Source organism: Bubalus bubalis, chromosome 15, assembly GCF_019923935.1.
Source record: "Bubalus bubalis isolate 160015118507 breed Murrah chromosome 15, NDDB_SH_1, whole genome shotgun sequence".
NCBI classification, from domain to species: domain Eukaryota; kingdom Metazoa; phylum Chordata; class Mammalia; order Artiodactyla; family Bovidae; genus Bubalus; species Bubalus bubalis.
The window spans coordinates 48,147,614-48,170,990 of NC_059171.1; the positions used below are offsets into that span (position 1 = coordinate 48,147,614).

The following is a 23,377-nucleotide window of genomic DNA, read 5'->3' on the forward strand; positions in this document are numbered from 1 at the left end:
CTTACCACCGAGCCACCAGAGAAGCCCTATAAGATTCTGTACGTGAATGAATATTGAAATTTTGATTTGAAAACATGATTAAGTATACTTCTTCACATTTTCCTAAAGGATTTTGTCTCTGAGTGTAAATGCAAATTCCAGGTTTGAGTATAGTGGAAGAGAATTCTGTAGTTTGAATTTAAAAAGAATTTTTTTAGCTGCCTGGACTGTGCTTCCTAATCTATAGCTTCGTGAGTGTTGCCATTGCAATCTCACATTTTAAGCATTTTTAAGATTGGCCAATAAAAATTTCTCAGAATTGATAGTCAAAACAGGAACGTTAGATAAATCTGTTTTGACAGTGTAGCCTTGAAGTGTAATATTCCCCTTTGCTATGGAAACCTGGGCTCACTGTGGAGTCATATATATTGTGGATTTATATATAAGTTTATTTTCACTATGATAGAGATATCTGGGGTGGGGACAGAATGCGATGGGTGGCTGAAGGTTGTTCATGCATGCTAGGTTAGATCTCAACTCTTCAGTACCAACATGGAGAGAGAGTTCTCCAAAGAACAGGAAAGCATGATATACCTCTTGTGGTATGTTGTATACTCAGTGCTAAACACTAAACAGTATATTACATGTATCAAGACATAAAAGAAATTATGTCCCCACTAGTTGGAAATACATTTGAAATGAGTATTTCTTGGATTTTGAATTGCTTCTTTGTTCATAGGCATGAAAAGATTTGTGATTAGGTGTTGGATTTAAGTGAGAGGTGTGTAAATTCCCATGAAGACAGGAAAGCTTGATTTCAAGTCAAATCAAAGCTTGATTTGACTATATATCTGAGAAAATCAGTATTATTCTAAACAGAAATGTAGTATATTAATACTTAAATGCTTTAGGCAAAAATCTGCCAGCATTTAACTGTATTGCTATTTTAGTGGTATTTCCTTCAGATGTCAGCCGTATAGGCACTGTGATTTGGAAAAATAAATATTTTGACAGTTGATAAAATGCCCTCAGCCATTTAGCTATTCAAACTGGAATCCTGAGCCCACCCCCAACCCCCTGGGTAGAACCCTCTGCTCCTTGTACGTAGAATGGACCCAGGAAAAAACAGGCTTACTGGTCAGTTGAAATTATCTTCCAGTGGGTGTTATTGACACAAAGCCACAATTGGAAACTATTTGTGTGACATGCCAGTTTTTAAAGCATTTTTTCCTCTTCCATTTTCTTCCCTTTTTATGCACACATTCATATAAACAGCTTGGTTTAGTTTTTCCCCGTGAAACTACATTCGTTCAGCACCATTAACTTTCCTTTCTCTCTTCCCTCTCTCCCTTCACCTTCAGGCCATCCCTCCTTCTCACTCTCTTCTCTTTCAGAATATTAATTATTTATTTCCTGTTAGTCTATGCTAAGTGCTATGGGAAATATAAAGAATACCTACCCCATTGTGTTAAACTGGAAAAGGAGTACTGTTGCATATTTAACTCCATATTTCCTTGCAGGTCCTTTCCCCATTGAATTGGCTCTCTGATCTTTCTCTTAAAGAAGAAAACCGAGCCTTGATTTCTGAATTATATGTTTGCTTCTGCTGAAAGTCTTAATCTATGGCAGAGATCAAGGCAACAGCAACAACAGCAAAAACTGTCCCTCATAAACAAATGTCCTGTTTACACAGGGGCAGCAGTGCTTGCAAAGTGTGCTCCTCGGATGGTGCACATTCTGGGGGGTAGGTGTGTTGTGCTTGATGAAGTTGAGACAGAGTCCAGGCTGTCTGCATGTAGAGCAGGGGTCCAGACAAGCAAAGTGATGTCAGCTCAGTGCATTGTTGAAAGATTTACCAGAAATAGGGCAGAATCTGGTTTTTATGGTTCATTCAGATGCTGGAATAGCAAAATTTAGAGTTGCAGCAGTTTTAAAACATGACTTTTTATAAAATTCATCACGATGTTTCTTGGGCTGTAAGTTGAATTTCACTGTAGAGAGATTTCACTGGGAGAGCACTGTGTTTTTTTAATTGATAAATTCTAAGTGTGACTTCTATTGGCATCGCTGGTATTCTTTGAAAATAGTTAAAATTAAAAGTACGGCCAGTCTAGGGCTTCCCAGATGGTGCTAGTGGTAAAGAACCTGCTTACCATTGCAGGAGGTGTATTGATCCCTGGGTCGGGAAGGTGCTCTGGAGAAGGGCAAGACCACCCACTCCAGTATTCTTGCCTGGAGCATCTAATGGACAGAGGAGCCTGGTGGGCGACAGTCCATAGGATCACAAAGAGTCAGATACAACTGAAGCGACTTAGCATGCATAGCATGACACTTGAGGTTCCTCTGAAAAGCTACTCTCAGCCTTGTGGGATTAGATGGCTAATGCGAAAGTATTGCCGGAGAAGGCAATGGCACCCCACTCCAGTACTCTTGCCTGGAAAATCCCATGGATGGAGGAGCCTGGTAGGCTGCAGTCCATGGGGTCGCTAGAGTCGGACACGACTGAGCGACTTCACTTTCACTTTTCACTTTCCTGCATTGGAGAAGGAAATGGCAACCCACTCCAGTGTTCTTGCCTGGAGAATCCCAGGGACGGGAAGCCTGGTGGGCTGCCGTCTATGGGGTCGCACAGGGTTGGACACGCCTGAAGCGACGCAGCAGCAGCGAAAGTATTGCCAGTCTATACCTTGTGTTGATCTTTTGAGTTAGCATGTCTTAGAAGAAGTAGCATTGGAGCTAGAATCTTCTGAGAAAGAAGTAGAGATCTGTAGTGTAGGTATATGTATGCCTGAGAGTGGGGAGAAGTGGTTGCAGATTGTTTATATTAATAAAACTTATATTCTCTTGCCTTTTTTTGTTACTGGCCTTTAGATTTCAGTTCTAAGTTGTATGTTCTACTTAACCTGAATAATAGAGTTGTTAGCTTTAGGGAGAAGGTCTGCGATAAGCAGAGTTGCACATCTGTGCCACCATAGTACCAAGTGCATCACATCTGATGTGGGTCAGTGACTAGGCTAAAGAATCTGCCTGCAATGCAGGAGACACAAGAGACAGGTTTGGGCCCTGGGTCAGGAAGATCCCCTGGAGAAGGAAATGGCAACCCACTCCAGTATTCTTGCCTGGAAAATTCTGTGGACAGAGGAGCCTGGTGGACTACAGTCCATGGGGTCACGAAGAGTCAGACATAACTTAGCAACTGAACACACACACACACACACACACACACACACAGGAATTTTAGCTATGCCGTTCACTTTCATTTTGGAAAAAGTGACAGATGTATGTTATTTTCTGGACAGGTGTTGAATTTGAGTCAGCTGACCTTGCCAGAATTTCCTTAAAGAGAAAATAGCAAATAAAATCAGGCTGCTTCCATTAAACACCTCATACTTTATTTTTGAAGCACAAATCATGTATATTGTTTTCCACTGTTCATAGCATCTAAATGTAAGGGATAAATTAAACATTTATTTATAAAATTATCCATATCCATAATGATTATGTAGCGCTTGCCTTCCATCCCCCTTCCCTCCATCCCTCCCTCCCTTTCTTTTTTTCTATATTTCTTTGCTGTTGGGATATAGAGATTTCTGTTGAGACTTCCATTGCTAGCTTGAGACTCAGAAAAACTGGACATAACCTGAGAAATTAACAGTGAATTTTAAAACTTGTGATTTTAACCCAGTTTTGCACATTTGGTTTGTCAAAGCCTTGTGTGCATGAGTGAATCATGGGTTTCTCCAGTTAGTGGAAATACATTTTTTTGTTCTAGTCACAGCTACAGTTCTGCCTTCCCATCCAAAAAGAGCCAAGGGCAAGGAAGAAATATGTAGCATTTAATAATGGCTTTTTAACCATATACTATAGATGTGTGTAGTCCAGTTTCAGAGGATCTCTTAAGTATATGTCTCCAGGCAAGGTTGAGAGATTGTTGTGCCATAGTCTGTAGACTTATTTGCCTTTACTCCTTTTGGAAGTATTCAAAAATACTGAATTGATGTAGAATTGATAATTTGAGGCCTTTGCTTTCTTTAAACCACAGTTTTAGCTGTGGTTTTGGTGCCAGTTAGATAAAATTCTAACATGAGCAGAAATCATACATTTGAAATTTTGTGGTCTTCACCTTAAAGGGTGGGTAGTCTGTTAGCCGTCAGTATCACGGCATTGGAGCCCAGTGTTATTGTACCTCCTTGAGAAGAGCAAAGGACTAAAAAGCATGGGTGTGATGAGCTGGGGTAAATTTCATCAGACAGATGAATGGGTGAGCTTGTAGAAGACTTTCCCGTGCTTATATGAATACCAAGACTTTGACTTCTTCACCTAAACCATGAAAGAAAACCTTTGAAGAAACAACTGTGTTGTAATTATTGAATTGGTGGCTTAAGTTAGAATAGAGAAAATCAAGGTTGGAGGAAACAGTTTACCTTGCAGTTTGAGTCCTTTGTCACTAAAAAGGCTGTTTGATCTAGATTTCTAATTCTCCCTTTTATATGGCAGTTTTATTACAGTCCAGAAAATAAACTATTTACTAGGTTATAAGATAAAGTTTGAAAACTGTATGGTGGTTACTGATCCTATTATATTTGAATGGAATGGAAATGGAAATTTCCTTTGGCTTGAATTAAACATCTGTTAGACAAATTAAGTTGGTTTTATGAGTTTTACTTATATACAATAGTAGATTTTGTGCATGAATCCAGTGGAATCTTTAGATTTTCTTTGAAGCTAGATGCTTTGGAACATTAAAATTTTCCCCTAATGTAGAAGTTAGATGTTTATTGTTGTTACTCCTTCAGAATATTCCCAAAGTTTCATAAAATCTTTATTGTCCAACAGGTAAGTTATTACTTCTTTGAACTTGTTCACTGATATATTTATAAGTCAAGATCCATCTCAAACTTTTTCATTAAAGGGAAAATATTAAATCTTAGTCTTTGTAACATACTGCTGTTATCTTTTAAATATATTAAATATATTGTGATTTTAACATATCCTAAATTCCAGTCCATATTGCTCTAAACCATAATGTGTGCTCACTTTATTTATCTATTTCCCATCTTTTAATTTTTTCTTCCTTGTTTCTAAAAGGAAGGAAAAAGACAAAACTTTTCTTCTTTGACACCACGGTGACTATCGTCAAAATTGTTCAACGCCAGAGCCAAATGGTGTCTGCAGCATTGGCCACAATCCCCACGGATATTCTTCCCTGGTGGCTGTCCTCTGGCCCTAAGGGGTCCAGGAATGCCGCACCAGGAGCTTTACGCTTACCTAATTGACCATCCTTGACCCTAGAGGCATTTGTTTATTATTATGTATTTATTTCCACAAATGTGATATCTTTGGCTTATTATGGTACTTCTCCTTCAGTGTTTTTGTCGTTACTTTTACTGAGGTTACTGTTGATTAAAGGGTCCTGTTTCATACTAAATTTCAAGGGCCGATTATGAAAATAGCATACCTGATCATTTGTTTATTTGCTACAATGAGGTTTCATGAGTTAAAGTTTTCACAGTGTTTTGAAGTAGAGATAAATGTAGGTTACCTTGAGGGGTAGAGAGAAAGGAAAAAACAAAAATTTACTATTATTTTTGGCAAGATATGGTTCTTGACTTTTACGTGTTTTGTATGAGTTTCAAATCTGGATAATTCTTTGTGTCAGGAATTGAAGTATGTTCTGATCATGTCTAAATTCTCTTTGAATTTGAGACTGAACCACTTTTGATTTTCAAAGCTTTCAAATGGGCCGTAATGTCTGTAGTTAAACAGAACTTGGTGTCTTTCAACTCACCTGCTTTTAATTGAATCTTGTAACAATTGCAGAGACATTTTGTGCTACCTTCTATATTAGTTGAGGAAAATGATTCTTATCTCAGAAAAGGAAACTTGATTAACTGATCCCATCAGATACTACACAATGAATTTCGTCAGAAGTACTCGAAAGATGTGGATCAAGAATGTGAAGGAAATTGAGTTGGAAGCATCCTACTTCATTAGAATTTTTTTCATTATATAGAGCAACATGGTAGTGTTTTTTTTTTTTTCATTGTTTTGTTCATAGAACATTTTTAATATTACTGCTGCCCATATATGTGCATTTAACTTTTCTGTCAGTGTATCACTAGACAGATACATTTGTTTGATTTAAAAAGAGCATTACTATACTACCAAGGAATTTCCCTGGTGGCTCAGATGGTAAAGAATCTGCCTATAATTCGGGAGATCTGGATTTGATCCCTGGGTCGGGAAGATCCCCTGGAGAAGGGAATGGCAACCCACTCCAGTAATTCTTGCCTGGAGAATTCCTTGGACAGAGAATCCTGGCAGGCTACAGTCCATGGGGTCGCAAAGAGCCGGATACGACTGAGTGACTTTCACTCACTCAGTAACTCATATTACCAAAGATTGATAATTATGAGGCGACCCCAAACAGGTAGAAGATAGGCCATGAACACAAATGAAGACTTAAGTGTTAAGTCATCTGTGTAATTTAATGTATAGTTTACTTATATTTGATGAAATGTCACAGTTACAGGCCATTCCACAATGTGATTTCAGCACAGAGACATAAATGTGGAACCAGGTATTGTCAGCATAGATCCTCTTTAAATCCTAGTGCAAATGTAATAGAACGTTCTTGGAAGTGAAAGATCGTTTATGATTCCTCACGTACATATTGTTCTCATCATGTGCCAGGTAGTGTTCTCTACTGTCTTCCTATTTAATCCACACACCGTCAAGTGAAGCCTAGGAAGTGGCTGCTGCTACCGTCTCTCTCTAGAGATGGGGGGAGAAGGCACTGGGAAGTCCAGCGACCTATCCAGTGATGTGCGCCTAGACCAGCTAGCTAGCTAGATGCAGGATTGGGACTCCAGTCTGAAATTGGTAGTGTTTTGCCTATGAGAGTTTGTTCTCTTGAAAAATAAAGAACAAATAAACAGACCATTCAAACACACACAAAAGATAATAATAATTTCAAAATAAATAAAGTTTCAAGCTAACCTAAGTTTGGGGGAAAATGCGACAAGGCTTAGCATTTTATTGGCCATCCCCCTCTCCCAGTTAGGCGCTGTGAGCCCACGGAGTTGCTAAATTGTATACTGTATCAGAAATGATTATCTGACATTAATTAATAAAGGGAAATGCAGGTCACAGAAATTATGTTAAGCTGTTCTTTGGCTTCAAATGAGGTTACACAGATAATTCATTCAATGGGATTTAGATTTAGATGTTTTATTAACATGGGTTGTTTTGTCTGATGGATGGAAAAAGGGCTACCTCACTTTCTTTTTCAGTTCCTCTCTTTAAAAATAGGTTTTCTAAAAGAATCTTAAAAAGGCATATCCTAGACTTCCCATACTAAGAAATCCTAGGACCTTTTCACACAAAGAGCAGAAAATGTTACATTCAAAACCAAATTTCAGTTGTTATTTAGAAAAAGTTATATTTCTAAGAGTGACTAGAGAGTTCTTTTAATTACTTGACAGAAAGCTTAATTTATATTGAAGTACAGTTTCTTGTTCATGTTGACTATATTATATTTTAGATAAACATGATTTAAATGAACAGACGTGGCATTTACATTTTATGAAATGTTTAATAGTTAGGCTCCCCTTCCTCTCAGATTTCCTCCAGTATTTTCACACAGCTTCTCTGTAGGATCAGTGCAGAACGTTTTTAGGCACTTATGAGTTGTTGTATTGTAATTCAGAGTATTCACCATAAATACAAGAGGTTTTAATTACCTACCACCTCAAATCGACTTTATTCACAGCTGAGTTTCCTTTTTCTTGCAAAGCTGTTTTTTAAGCAAATACAGAATAATTTAATTAATACTGTGACATAGGCTTTAATGTTTTGATAATTCATACTATTTCTTAAAGCACTGGTGAAATCTACCTCTCAGATTTCTTTCTGAGTCCTTATCTCTATTGTAACTCATGGTTGTTTGTTGCCTCTTAACATTTTTTGTTTTATATGCCCTCCAATAATGGCTTGACCACATCTTTAAAAAATAAAGTGTAGAAATATTTTTATAAATCAGAATTTAAAGGAGTTTTAAGAAGGAAACTTTTCTTACATACCTACATTCTGCTAGTCCTTAAGATATACATTATTCCATCAAATTTGTACTCCCCTCAGCTTGGATTATCTACATTTTATCTTGGAAATTTCTGAGACTCATGGAGTTTAATCAGTGTCATATAAGAGGGCAGGTTGCTCTAGAATATGAAGCTCGGACTATATATTCCTCAGCTCTGTCCTCTTTCGAAGATCAAGTCGCCTCCTTTAGTGATGCAAATGAAACTTCTTGATCAGGTGAATCTCTGACTTGTTTTTCATTCCCTGGCCAACTGGCTGTGTTTTCCAAATTAGTCTGTTTTCATTTTGGAGCAGTTATTGTGCCCAGAGTAAAATAGGAACGTTTTAGGTTTCAGAAGCAAAATATATGGCCTTTGTCCCACCCACATCTTTTATGTAAGAAGAGAAATGGAGAACAAATGTTAAGTTACATAAATGGGATTACAAAACAATGTAACCACACATACAGAATAAGGTATTGTAGCAGGTGCACGGGGTGGGAAGGTGAGGGACACTGGGCCCCATGGTGGTCCCTCTGCACACTCTTGACCTGTGGCTATCTTGCTGTGACATCTACTACTCTGCTGTGTTTTCTGGATCATTACAATGGGAGTAGCTAGAAATGAAAGAGAAACACAGGGTGTCTTTTGTGGATGGGACTCAATTGCCACAAAGACAGAAAAACAACTGCTAGTTACATCTGAGCTGGAAGTGTCCTGAGAGTGCAGAATGGTAACTACTGCACTCCACGCCCAGTCCAACTAGATTATCAGTTTTCCTGCTCTTATTGATCAGGAAGAAGCTGTAACATGTGGGTTTATACTAAGTTCTGAGTAAATTCTTAGGTTTTAATTTACCTACTAGAGGTTAATATATTAATCTGATAGATTCTCTAATTGAAGTATACTACCTCATGTTGAAGAGGTTTTAAGAAATGGTTAATGGTTACTGCTTTAATATAAGAATATCATATACTTTTTTAAGAGTAGTCAGCTGCAGGTGCCTTGGACACAGAGAAAAGATGCAGGGTTATTGAAGTAAAGCCTACCTTGAGGACACTTTATTTCTTTTTTTTTCTTTTTAAATTTTTATTAATTTTTTTTAACATCAAAAACCTTTTGTATTGGGGAATAGCCAGTTAACAGTGTTGTGGTAGTTACTGGCGAACAGTGAAGGGACTCAGCCATACATATACAGGTATCCATTCTCCCCCAAACCCTGTTCCCATCCAGGCTGGCACATAACATTGAGCAGAGTTCCATGTGCTATGTAATAGGTCTTTGTTGGTTATCCATTTGAAATATAGCAGTGAGTACATGACCATTGCAAAGTCCCTAACTGTCCCTTCCTCCTGGCAACCATAAGTTTGTTATCTAAGTCTGTGAGTCTCTTTCTGTTTTGTAAGTAAGTTCATTTGTATAATTTCTTTTTAGATTTCACGTATAAGGGATGTCATATATTTCTCCTTCTCCTTGTCTGACTTACTTCACTCAGTATGATACTCTCTAGGTAATTTGGAAAACTCAGCAGTGGCCACAGGACTGGAAAAGGTCAGTTTTCATTCCAATCCCAAAGAAAGGCAATGCCAAAGAATGCTCAAACTACTGCACAATTGCACTCATCTCACACGCTAGTAAAGTAATGCTCAAAATTCTCCAAGCCAGGCTTCAGCAATACGTGAACCAACCAAGTAATGACCAACCTATACAGCATGTTAAAAACTGAGACATCACGTTGCCAACAAAGGTCCGTCCGTCTAGTGAAGGCTATGGTTTTTCCAGTGGTCATGTATGGATGTGAGAATTGGACTATAAAGAAAGCTGAGTGCCAAAGAATTGATGCTTTTGAACTGTGGTGTTGGAGAAGACTCTTGAGAGTTCCTTGGACAGCAAGGAGATCTAACCAGTCCATCCTAAAGGAGATCAGTCCTGGGTATTCGTTGGAAGGACTGATGTTGAAGCTGAAACTCCAATACTTTAGCCATCTGATGTGAAGAGCTGACTCATTTGAAAGGACCCTGATGCTGGGAAAGATTGAGGGCAGGAGGAGAAGGGGACAACAGAGGATGAGATGGTTGGATGGAGTCACCGACTCAATGGACATGGGTTTGGGTAGACTCCGGGAGTTGGTGATGGACAGGGGTCCTGGCGTGCTGTGGTTCATGCGGTCGCAAAGAGTCAGACACAACTGAGTGACTGAACTGAACTGAGTGAGGTACATCCATGTTGCTGCAAATGGCATTATTTCATTCTTATTAATGGCTGAGCAATATTCCATTGTATATATGTACCCCATCTTCTTTATCCATTCCTCTGTTGATGGACATTTAGGTTGCTTCCATGTCTTGGCTGTGGTAGACAGTGCTGCAGTGAACATTGGGGTGCATGTATCTTTTCAGGGAGGGCTCTTTATTGTTAATATCAACTTGAGTCTAATCTGTTCTTCCTGTTCACATTCCATCTCCCTGCCTCCCATCTCTTCTTTCTCTACTGTGTGGTTTTGTCATATTGAGCATATTCACATAATGCAGTTATAACAATGCCTAGCACTTAGAACATTGCTTTTTAAAAATTAGCTTTGCTCTTCCTCCTTTTCTTCCCTTTCCTCATGGTCGGCTTCTATTCCTCATTTCTCTGATTCCTGTTCTAGTCTAGGTTGAGTTACATTTCTGAAAATTTCAGATCAGCATCTCAGCAGCAGTTCCCAGTTGAGCTCTACCTATTGTCCAGACCATAGACTCTACCCTTTCTCTCCTTTTTTGCCTCCTGATGTTTCCTATCTATTTTAAGCCTTAAAAGTCTTAACTTATACTGCAGCAGGGAAAGAGGCAAGCCTTCTTTCCTGAGTAGGAGCCAAGTAATCCGTTGAAATCATCTTTAATAGTGCGCACACACACACACACACACACACACACACACACACACATTCATTCATACATACATACAATCACTTAAGAAATGAAACTCACAAGGTAACCACAAATGATCCGACAAGGCACTGAGTAACAAAGTAGAAATAGGCAAGAGTGGGCCAGAGAGTTGAGGTTCCCTCCCCTTTATATTTTTTCCTTTCTAGCCTAGTAAGAAGAAATAAATACAATGAGAGCTAGAAACCTTTTAAGAAATGTCGGGTTAGCACCTAAAAAGTCAATTTCCTAGGATTTGTCCCTCTTGAAAATCACTGAGTATTTTTACTAAAATGTCTTTTCTTAAATGTTTTCATTGTGAAAACACCTTGTAAAGTCCCCTCCTAGGGGGAGAAGAAAGAAATGAAAGAAAGAGAAGGGCATTTATTCTTAAAATTTCTTCCCAACTGGAGCTTTGCACAAATTGTTAGTTGGGAGCACAGAGCCCTAGAGGTTCTGAGGAATAAAAAGCAGTGACTAAGCATGTTACCATTAGACTCCAACAGGTAATCATTTGAATACTCCGTCACATTGCCAGTGTACGCTGCCTTTGTCAAGAGTTGTTGTCATTGTTGGTAGGCATCTACTAAGGAGATGAGAGAGTGATTTTTTTAAAAGAAGGGGCTCTCTGTCACTCATTTATTCCAGAGGAGTACTTTGTGAACATTTATGTTTCTAAATTTGTGAGAGTAAACTTGTGAGAAAGAGGGAGAAAATTTGCTCAAAATATCACCAAATGAAACAAGTATTATGCTATGGCATATTCAACTGCTGTTTTAGCGGTGTTGTCTTTAATTTAGAATATTTGCCAGGTAGATTACATAAAGACTTTAGCACTTTTTTTCTTTCTTTTTTAACTGATTGCTCTAGCGGTGGCATAGCAAATAAAAAAGTTAAGCCCCAGTCCTCAGATCTGTGTGTCTTACGTTAGGAAAGGCAGGACTAAAACAGACTTGCAGAGGGCAGTTCATCAGAGTGGCCCCAGCCCGCGGCTGTGAGACCTTGGCTATGCTGTTTCTTTTTCCTGGACTCAATACATCAGAATCTGTTAGATTACAAAAAGAAGTCCATTGTGACCCTGCAGTTAATCTTGAAAAAGCAAAACCCACGAATGACCATTTAAAATGCACATCATTTGGGCGTTACAAATGTTTTGGGCTTGGAGGAAATGAAATGTGCAGTGTAAGTGCTGCTGCATGCCTTCTCTGTGTCCGACTCCTTGTGACTCTTTGGACTGTAGCCTGCCAGGCTCCTCTGTTCATGTGATTCTCCAGGCAAGAGTACTGGAGTGAGTTACCAATTCCTACCCCAGGGATCGAACCTACGTCTCTTGCATCTCCTGCATTGGCAAGCGGATTCTTTACCACTGCACTGCTGGGAAAGCCATAGAGTAAGTAGCGTATCCCTAAAGCAATGATTCTAATATCTGGCGTAGTGTAAATTCCCCACTCGTTTTCTGTCTCTTGCCTGGAACATCTCTGGAAGTCTTTTCTCGGTTTCATGGATAATCTCGATTAGTAAGGTAACAGTTAGCATTGGGGCACAACAAGCGTTCACCAGAGGAGGAGCAGTGTGGAGCTGAGCCTGCGAGCCGGAAGGTGAGCTCTGCCTTTCCCCACTTCTTTTCTCAGTGCCCTGCCATGCTAGGGGGGGCCTTCTGGGGTGAAAATGAAAATCCAATATGAAGTGAACTCAGTGTACACACACAAAATTAGCATATTAGCATTTTAGAAAAATGGAACCTGTGGTCACTTTGAATGGCACAGTACATCAGAAGTGGATCCTGTCGCTTGGATTCAACATGATACCAGACTCAGCACTAGCCAGCTGACACTGTCATCCCTGATTTTGAAAGAATCTTGTCGTTTATGCAAGGGAGATTTTACAGTTGGGGAAAAAACAAATCCAGTGACCTGCCTAATTTCATAGGAATTACTTGGTAGTACAGATGCAGTTCAGTGGAGAGTTCTCTTGCCCATCCAGCCCCCTTTTTTGATAAGTGCTTTTGTATTAGTAGATGTGTATGTATCTTTCTTAACCTTTATAATAAACTAGATGTATACATCTAGTTGGGTATCCTGAACTGAGATTAACGTGAGCCCCATGCTGAGATGCTGAAATTAATAATAATATTTTTCTTGTACATTGGTCTTGAGTCTCCTGAAAAGAAGTTAGAAAATAACACGTGCGTTTACACACTGAAGAATTTGTGGGGGCCCAGAGACCTTCCGTGTTTGTTATCTCCTACCCCTTATGGAGTTCCATTCTTTTGTATTGGTATCTAGTATTCAGAGTAGTAGTCCTAAGGAGCACAAGGTCTTAAATCACAGAGGAAGAGGAAATTATCTTTAGATTGTCATATTTACTAAAATAGGACATTATGGTCATACGTTTTAGGAGGTCTTTGAATAATAAACAATGAACCAGATTTATCATCTCAGGAGTAGGCTGATGGTGGTTTTGTCATATACTTGCCATTTTGCAGACGTGAAAACCTAGAATTCTGAAGCTCGATGCTTTTTCTAAACAGACACTGTAAGTAGCTATGAATACACCTGCTGTGTGGTATCATCAGGACTCTGGGGTTCGTCTCCCTTTGCTGGGAGGCCTCTAATTCTGTTCAGTATTGTTCCGTTGGTCGCTACTACCCGAGAAAATTCAGCAGGGCAATGAATTTTCTAGTTCAGAGTCTTTTCTGGGAATATTCTCCCATCACTTGCAATTCCCCTACCTTTTCCCCCTCATCTACGGCACACATGTTTTCCGTATTACTAACCACTTCTGCTTCGTGAATGGCAGAGGGATTTTAGTCACTGCAGAAGCATCTTCACACCTGGGGTTCCTAATATACTCACGATGCTTCATGAGCCTTTTCCTCAGGAGCATCCACAGTCGGGCTGCCTGATAATGTGTGCCCCTCATCCCCACCCCCGTGCCCCCAGAAGATAGCTATACCTGGTGTGACATTGCTCCTACTCAGCCCGCACTGGCCTTCACCCTTGATATTTCGCATGCAGTGGGAAGTCACCAATGGTGTAAGGCAAAGCTGCTCTTTAGAGAAAGGGGCCTGGTGGTAAAGGACACGATGAACTCCTGTGAGGAAGAACTGAAACTTGGTCAGGAAAAGCTCCAAGGGCGTACAGGCAGGTGCCTGCACCCAAGTCCAGTTTTTTGATTCTTCATACTGTTCTTTCTTCTGTAGTCCATATGAGTCACTGAGGACACAGGTAAGTCTTAATTTCCATATTTCACCCTATCTTTTAAGAAAAGAAATGTAGTTCAGATGAATAACCAATTTGGATTCATGAACACCTGCTGAACTGGCTCTGCCCTTCTTAATTCATCCATAGGAAGTAGTTGGTGGACTGTGTGTAAAATTCAGTATTTCTACATCTTACATGAAATGAGGAAGAATTCTACATAACCATACCTGATCTTTTAGTTGCATCAAGTTGATTCCCTGGAAAATAAATGAATTTTGATTTACCTGTAGTTTTGTGTCAGTTAAAAAAAAAAAAGTGTCCAGAACTTTAAAGTAAGTAACCTGGATTCCTACTGAATTGTGGTCTGCTCTCAGATGGTCTAATTCTGGTGCCGGCTTTTATCATCCTGAAAGCTTCAGGTGTCCCAGTTTCCAGGGGGCTTAGGCTTCTGCCCGGCTCTGGGAACCTTCTTGCTTTGTTTCACCCACCAAAGGAAGCAGTTGGAGTCCAGCTCTGTTACTAGGAATCTTGCCTTCCACTAGGGTATCCCTAAGCGGAGGGCATATTCTTTGCCTAGGCTTTCAACTATACTAATGTTTAGTTTATAGAGTATAAAATGGCACCAGCAATGAAAAATAAGTATAGTCATTTATTTTGCTGCCTAATTAGAGACTAACACAGGTAGATGGTTCTGTGTAGCCCTGGAATCTTCGGGCCATCCAAAAGACACTCAGACTAGTATGTGCCATACTGGAGTTTATTTTCTCATGTATCTGGGAAGTCCAAGGCCACAGCCAGCTCTGGGCACATCTGGATGGAAGATTTATATGATGTCATCCAGAAACTTCTCTCTTTCCTTTGTCTCCACTTTCGTTCTGTGTTGGTTTCTTTTTTCAGCTACGACCTTACGTGATGGCAGAGAAGGCCCTCGGCAGCTCTGGCCTTCATCACTTTAACAGCCAGCGTTCCCCTTTAAAGAGAATTTTCTTTCCTGATAGCGTCCTATGACCTGATGGTGGAGGGTTACTTGCTTCAACTTGAGAGAGACTAGGCCAAGATTAAGGTTTGTTGTTTTATGGGATTTTTTCACTCATCTTTTTTCAAGCCCAAGCCTCAAAAAGTCCTACTTACTCATCAGAATTATTGAATATGCCAGTAAGTCACATTCTCTCATCACAACCACAAATATGTGTTGAGAATCCACTCTATGCCATTCACTGGACTAGATCCACTAACTACAGGGGCTTCCTTGGTGGCTCAGTCAATGAAGCATCCACCTGCAGTACAGGAGACCTGGGTTCGATCCCTGGGGTGGGAAGATCCCCTAGAGAAGGACATGGCAACCCACTCCAGTATTCTTGGCCTGGGGAATCCCATGGCAGAGGAGTCTGGCGGGCTAGAGTCCAGGAGGCCTCAAGAATCAGACACAACTTAGCAACTAAACCACCACACCACTAACTGTGAGAAAAATCACAAATTTTTCTCATTCAGAGTTTATATTATCACAGAAATGATGGCTATAAGAAGGTGGAGTATAAACAGTTCTGTGCCTTAGGGAAGCACCCATGGGGACATGGGGGCAGTTCCAGGCAGAGAGGGCAGCCTGTATAAAGGTCCAGTGGGGAGAGAGGGTAATTACCAGAATAATTTCTTATAGATGCCACAGACATAGTCAGAGGTCAGGACCGCAGAGGTTGTTGAGGCCAGATCATCTGAGAGTCTGTTCCTTAGGAAGGCATTTTTACTTTCATCTTAAATGCCTTGGGGAGCTATTGAAGGGTTTGATGCAGGAAAATGGAATGAGGAAATTTGTATTCTGGAACGAATACTCTGGTCTGGAGGACAGCACTGGAGGCTGAGCCACATTTAAGCCATTGAAGTAATCCAGGTGAGATGATGAGGGGAGCACAGAGTTGGTGGCAGAGCTGATGGCTTATATAATGCAGAGCTGAGCAGTAGTAAAGCAGTTTGGTTGCTGTGTGTTGTTGTTTAGTTGCTAAGTCATGTCCAACTCTTTCGCAACCCCATCGACTGCAGCCCCCCAGGCTCCTCTGTCTGTGGGATTTCCCGGGCAAGAATACTGGAGTAGGTTGCCATTTCCTTCACCAGGGGATCTTTCTGACCCAGGGATCAAACCCATGTGGGAAGGTGGTAATTGAAGACTCAGGGGTAGAGGACTCATTTCAGGTCCTACAGATGACCTGACTTTGTCTTCTTTGGATATCCAGGGTCCCTGGGATCTATCTCCATTCTGCTATTAGCAAAAACTGATTAGTAGATTTTCTGTATTTATAAAAATATGAACATGAGAATGTTCATAACAACCTTATTCATAACTGTCATAAAGTGAAAGCAATCCAAATGTCTATCAGCAAGATAAATAAAATGTGGTGTATTCACACTATAGACTATTATTTAGCAATAAAAAGAAGTACTGATACATGCTACAGAATGGATTAGCCTTGAAGACATTATGTTTGGTGAAAGGAGCTGGTAATAATAGGCCACATATTGTACAGAATAGGCAAACTGGTAGAGATAGAAAGGTTAGTGGTTGCCAGGGACTGGGCTGTGGTTGGAGAAATTTAGAGAGGTTGCTAATGAGGTTTCTTTGAAGAGTGATAAAAATGTACTAAAAGTGATGGAGGTGTTGATTATACAATTTTATGAATGTATTGAAAACCACTGAATTGTACAAATTAACACCATTTGAATTGTATAATATGTGAATATCTGAGTAAAGTTATTATTGAAAGTATGAATATTGGAGTAAAGTCACCCTTAATTTATCTAGAAAACAGAAGACCAGCTGGTAGAAACAGGCATATAAAATACATCAAGAAATGAACAATGAGAAGATAGCATAAAACTGGAGAAAAACCCCTTAAATGTGTAGCAACAGGAGAATGGATAAAGTATGATATATTCATAAAAAAGAAATGACAGTAAGAATCCTGCTGATTAACAAATTGCATGTAAAATATTAATAACTTAAGATGTGACCTAAAATTAGCATTTGTAGAACATTTAGTATAGGAGTAAAATATCTTAACTCTCTAACCTTTAAAACTACTATTAATATATTACAAAAGTACACTCTTTAACAAGGATATGAGACAATATAATATAGTTTAGAAAGAATTTATTTTAACACGCAGAGATTTGGACTTGTTTAAAATACTTTCAGGGTCAGTTTCATTTAACTGAAAAGTTTTAGCATCTTGGACATCTTCAAAGGCGAATCCTTAAACATCTTATGTAACTTTTGTTTTTTTTGAAAAGGAAAGATTATGACTTGGGACCAAAAAAAAAAAAAAGGCAAGAGATGATGATGATGATGATGCAGAGCAAAAATGTAGAGTGATAGAAAAGGAAAGAAAGCGAAAATGAAAGAAAGCGAAAGTGAAGTCACTCAGTCGTGTCCAACTCTTTGCGACTCCATGGACTGTAGCCTAACAGGCTTCTCCATCCATGGGATTTTCCAGGCAAAAGTACTGGAGTGGGTTGCCATTTCCTTCTCCAGGAGATCTTTCCGACCCAAGGATTGAACCCAGGTCTCCCGCATTGTAGGCAGATGCTTTACGGTCTGAGCCACCAGGGAAAGCATGCTCTAATTAGGAAGATACATAGAATTACAGATCAGGGTATATATAGTGTTTCGTCTCTTAGGTGACTTCTGTCAGTTACACTTTATTGCAAAAATATTCTGCAAACCATTTTGGCGCTTTTGTCTCATTTTGTTTTTATATGATTGCTGAACTAATCAGGGGGAAAAAAACAATGAAGTCTTTTAAAGAAAACAAGGAAATGAGAATTTATAGGGAATTTCCCATGGTTGGGATTGGGGAATAAGTGTGGAGTTGGAGAAACTCTGTAAGGTCTGCCTGGAAAGAATCTTAGAAATTATTTTAATACAAGGTATTTTCGCTTTAGTATATTTATACTTTATCATTTTGTTATTGATTCTAAAAATATTTTACTTGTAAAATGACACAGAAAAATCTTAGGAAAAATGTCATGATACAGAATGAAGAATTATCAGAAAATTTAAAATACCATGTATCTATTGATGATGTCTGTATTTTTAAAAGGTCTGCATGTCAGAACTTTAGAGAATTGTTTTGAAAGTTGTAAGGGTACCTACATTTAAAATTTGGCACTCAGAAAGCTTTGCTGCAATATTTTTGAATTTGTTTCTAAAATCCCCTCAATTTGCTATTCTTTAATGTTAATCTTTTTCCCCTTACGAGCAAGTCCCTCATCTTAAGAGGCTGGAGGATTTATTTGTGTTTCCTGAGAATTTCCTTTCCTTATCTTTTTAATTGCAGTGTTGTTATGGGTCCTGTCCCAGATTTCTTTCTTAATTTTTCTCTCTTTCCATTTAATTTAGGCATATCCATTTCACATTAGTATCGTGCCTCTTTTTATCTTGGAGGAAGCAGTTGGAATTCTCTGTGTGTATTATAAAATTCTCCTATCTAAGTTAATGGCCAACATTGAAATATGTCTGTAATAATTAGGGAATCATTAACAGAAAGAGGAACAATTCTAGATTTTTTTTTTTCAGAAGTGTTTTGAGTCAGGATTTTACATTATGTTTAAGTTGACAAAAAGCTCTTTGCAAAGTTTAATGTTACTTTGAGCAGAGTGAGCTTATTTTTTGGCCAGAATATTTCAGCCACACTGTCAGCTACACAGCCTTGATGATTTTCAAAGGTGTTCTTATTTAAGTATAAGAACCACCATCTATCTATCTATCAATCTAAATAGGATTTTTGTCACAAGTTTTTAAAAATTAGAGAACATGTATTCTGCTGTTTGGTCACGTTAGTTCTCCGCAAGAATTGTCAATTAGAGTCTAATTCTTTGTGTTGGTGTTCTAATTAATTGGGAAAAGGAAATTTGCTTTGAAGTCTGTGTGAAAGCCTTTGCTAATTAGAAACATTAATTCAAAATTTCTTTCATATTTTCTTCACTAAACTTGTTCCTCTTCAGTCAGCTAGGATTTTTTGTTTTTAAGATTAGAGTAATACTACATTGATTTAACTCATTTTAATATATCAGATTCCTAGTAAAATAGTTTAGATAGGAGTTGATCATATGTACTGCCAAATTATTCAGTTTAAAAATAGGACTCAGGGTTTTTAAATTTTAAATACTAAATTCTCCTTATATATTGAAAATAGAAGTCAGATTTGCATGATTTTATATAATATTTTTAGGTCTACAATTCTTTTAGATGGTAAACTGCAGCTGTATGTTGTTGCTCTCTTATTTCTTTTTAAAGACTGTATTTTACCCTTTGATGTTTTCGCATTACTCCTACTGAATTTATAGTGATGATTTCAATTTACTGGGAATTTCCTGTGATTAATTAAGGATAGAGTTTGGCAAGTGAAATTTGATAACTGTAATGGAGAGAAATAGACCCAAAGTGAGAGAATTTTAGAAAGTGGTATATTTGGCCTTTTTTTGAATTTTGGAGTGGTTGCTGATTTAAAATCATCAGAACTACAGATCAACCTACTGGTTTGGTGAAAGGGCCTTTTTATTAGCCATGTATGGGCTCCGTATATGCAGGTGTTTTAATGTGTTTAATTGTAGTGTAGATCTGTTTGGTCTAGCTCACTGTGACAGTTCTGCAGTCCTGAGTCCCAGTCGTGGAAGACAGAGCATCAGTGTTTCTCTTGTGAGCATTAGAGGTGAAATGAGTGGAAATTAGTGAGCATCTTGAACATAAGTAGAGTTCACTTAGTAATAACAAAATTGAGGTCCTGAGTGTGAATTCTTTTCAGTTCACCATCTTTGTGAATTGCTGGGTTGCAAGCCATCAGTATTTTCATATAGGATTCTTAGAGTTAGAATAATTGTTACATTCTAGAAGTAGTGTCTTTGGGAGAATTATTTTGGGGGAGGTTTAATCCTCTTTGGAAAAGACCCTGATGCTGGGAAAGATTGAGAGCAGAAGAAGGGGATGACAGGATGAGATGGTTGGATGGTATCCTTGACTCAGTGGACAAGTTTTGAGCATACTTCGAGAGACAGTGAAGGACAGAGAAGACTGGCGTACTACAGTCCATGGGGTCGCAAAGAGTCAGACACGACTTCGTAAGAGAATGCAACAACAGTCTTTTTCCTAAATATATAAATAAGTATTATTTGCTTTACCATTAAAGACTGTTCATAATATGAATGTGAATGGATTTGGAGATAGAGCTCTTGTTGTGCAAATTTATGATTGGATATACCCAAATAGCTCAGAGAATTGTTTAAGGATGACATAACATAAAAGAATTTTGTGACTGGTAGTAAATAGAAAAATATACTGTAAACTTTTGAACCTATTTAAAAAAAAAAAAAAAACCACCAAAAACTGGAATTGTGTAAAGCCAGGCACCTACAGATGGCAAGATTTAGCGTATAGTCAGCCCTCCCCCTTAATAGCAGTTACGATCAGGTTACACTCCATACTCTGGGAACTTCAGTGTTTTAATGGGGTAAAGTTGGATCTAAATTTCCTTTTGGGTGTTTGTATGTATTAGAGAACCATGTAGTACCTAAAATATTCAGCATTTTTCAAGTTTTTATTGTTGCTTTAGTCTAATGTTTCCTTGAAATACGTTTGTTCGGCATAAAGTTATAAGTTAAAACCATTTAGACACAGATTTCTGAGATGTTTGCCAACTGTCTTAGGCTTTTCTTAGCATTTAAAGAATTAAAAGTATATTTTGGCAACCCATAAATAGGTACTGATTAGTCTCTTTGTCTACTTCAGTAATCTCAGAAGATTTAGAATCAAGAAGTATTAAAAGCAGTACGCAGGTCAGTTTTAAAAATAGAAAACATCAGAGATTAAGTTATTTTTCTAATAAAATGCATAAGTAGCTACATACAATGAATAAGTTGGTTTGTAGTTAATGTATTTTTCTGTTAATAATTCTGATGGCCATTAAAAGTGACTTTTAAAAAACTCGGAATGAAAGAGCAGTTTTCTTCATTTTTTTCATATGCGTTTAACAAATCTCCATAGATTGAACAGTAAAAGGATTACCATTTTACATCTTTAAAGAGGATTTCTATTTAGGAAACTAGAATATTCTCTTTTTTTCAAACATTAAACATTCAATTTAATGCTACTTTGCATGATATGATTGTCAAAGAATTGAAACTGTATTATGGTTTCTACCAGTGACCTAACCAGTAAGCCAGTTGCTCCTTTTTCTGTGTTCCCTCTTCACTTCCACCCTCCTTGATCCCCTCATTTGAGTTGATTTGTAATCTGACTCCTGTGACAGATGTTAGGAGGTGGAGCAAAGGGATTCTCTGCTTTTAGACCTGGAGTTTAAGAGACTGCGCTATTAAATCTATGGTCAGAAGAAAGTTTCTCTAGCCTTTTTTTTTTTTTGGTAATTGGAAGATAATTACATTACATTATTGTGTTGGTTTCTGCCATATATCAACATCAGTCAGCCACAGGTGTACATATGTCCTCTGCCTCTGGAACCCCCCTCCCACTGGAACCCCCCTCCTACCTCCCTCCCTGTTATGAAAGGAAAAGCTCAGGGTAATAGAAACAAAAATGACAAAGAAGACTTAGGGAAGAGTAGAGGAGATGTGCAGATAAGTCAGACAGACACTACTAAGAATGTTTTGGAGGAGGGGGTAGGCTCTTCGTGTTGAAGCACGCGCTTTGCTTTGACTGAATGTGGCTTAATTTCTGTAAACAGCCCTCCTTCTGGGCTGAATGCGTTTTAGCCATGTCTGTACCTGCAGCAGGATACGGGTGATGAAAGTTTACAGGCAATTTAAAGATGGGAGAAGAGAAGTGAAAAAGCTTGAAGTTTCAGAGACACTGCAGAGTGTACCAAGTTTGAACACATTCTGAAATACATGAAGACACAAAAAAATGTGTCTTCACAGCTCTTTATTTTTACAGCTAAGTTTCTCTAAGTTGGAAATCAGTTGACTCAAAATACATGTACTTTATTTCTTTCAGTAGTTATGCCTGTGTGCAGAATCCCTACATTTTTCCAATCTCCTTATTCAGTTTGTAGAATCTGTCTGAAATCTCCTCTGCGGAGAGTAAAGGGCTTTAGCTGGGAACTTCCTTAGTGAGGCAGTGGCTCAGGAACGAGGGTCAGTTCTGCCGGTTTAATGTGCAGAAGCCATGTTTGTGGACACATGGGCTCAGAAGCAGACGGTCTTCGGTCATTCTGGGTCTCTGGGACCTTTCCGCCCCTCTCAGAGTGCCCAGGACCCGGTCCCACTGTGCATTGCTCACCCTTTGTTTGGAGCTTGGCAGAACAGAGAGCTGACATGATCCTGGTTTTAGTTTCTGAAGTTGAAAGCACTAACATGTAAGCTCTGGAAAGCATTTAATCACTGTAGTTTCTACACAGGCAAGTCCGGGGAGAGCAGCTTTTAGTAATTTACAACGTAAGAAGTTGAGTATTTGTTCTCCTAAAAATCATACTTTACTCAGGCATTCAATTTAAAAAGGGGAAAGAGCATCTTAGTTTTCCCATTAGAGAACACAAAAGAAGGCGCATAACGACTGCTTATTACATAAGTGTAACAGTTTAATTTACAACCAGGGTACCAATTACAGGTACGTTTAGTCAGAGGAAACATGTAAAAAATTAATATTAATAAGCTCAGTCTCCTTGACAGTAGTCTGGTGCTGACTTTGCCCCATTTCTTTGAGTGTATTATTTTCTATTAACTCAAGAAAGAGACAGTGCACACCTGTCATTTACTGCACTGCATCTTGTTTATAATTAGGACCAGGAGTGAATGTGTATTTGAAAGACAGCAAAGAGAGGGCTCCTCCTTGCTTCAAGGAAATGTTTAAAAAATTAAAAAAAAAGTGTATACCTGGGTTGCTTTCTTTAATGGGCCAAGATCTATTTTTCAACATGTATCTTCCCTCTTATTATATATTACAAATAAACACAATTTTAACAAAATTAGCATTCTGAAGTGCATTCATAAATTTTTAGTTGGTTATTTAATCTGCTTTGAAAACTCCTACAAAGCAGATACTCCATTGTAAATAAATATGGAGTAGGTAATTCATCATTGTTGTCTTTTATCTAATTGCTCATAGGTATGTGTTCCAAATAAATGAATTCAAGCATAATTTCATACAGCGTTCTTTATCAACCGCATAGCGTATTTATTTGAACTGACAGTATTGACACTCTGTTGGCTA

At 38.5% G+C, this 23,377-nt stretch overlaps 1 protein-coding gene across 7 annotated transcripts in view; it reads left to right on the forward strand.

The window, feature by feature from the left end:
• The window catches only part of NCOA2 (nuclear receptor coactivator 2), a 286,213-nt gene that overhangs the window by 109,777 nt on the left and 153,059 nt on the right, over positions 1-23,377 (forward strand). The gene's annotated exons all lie outside the window — the stretch shown is intronic.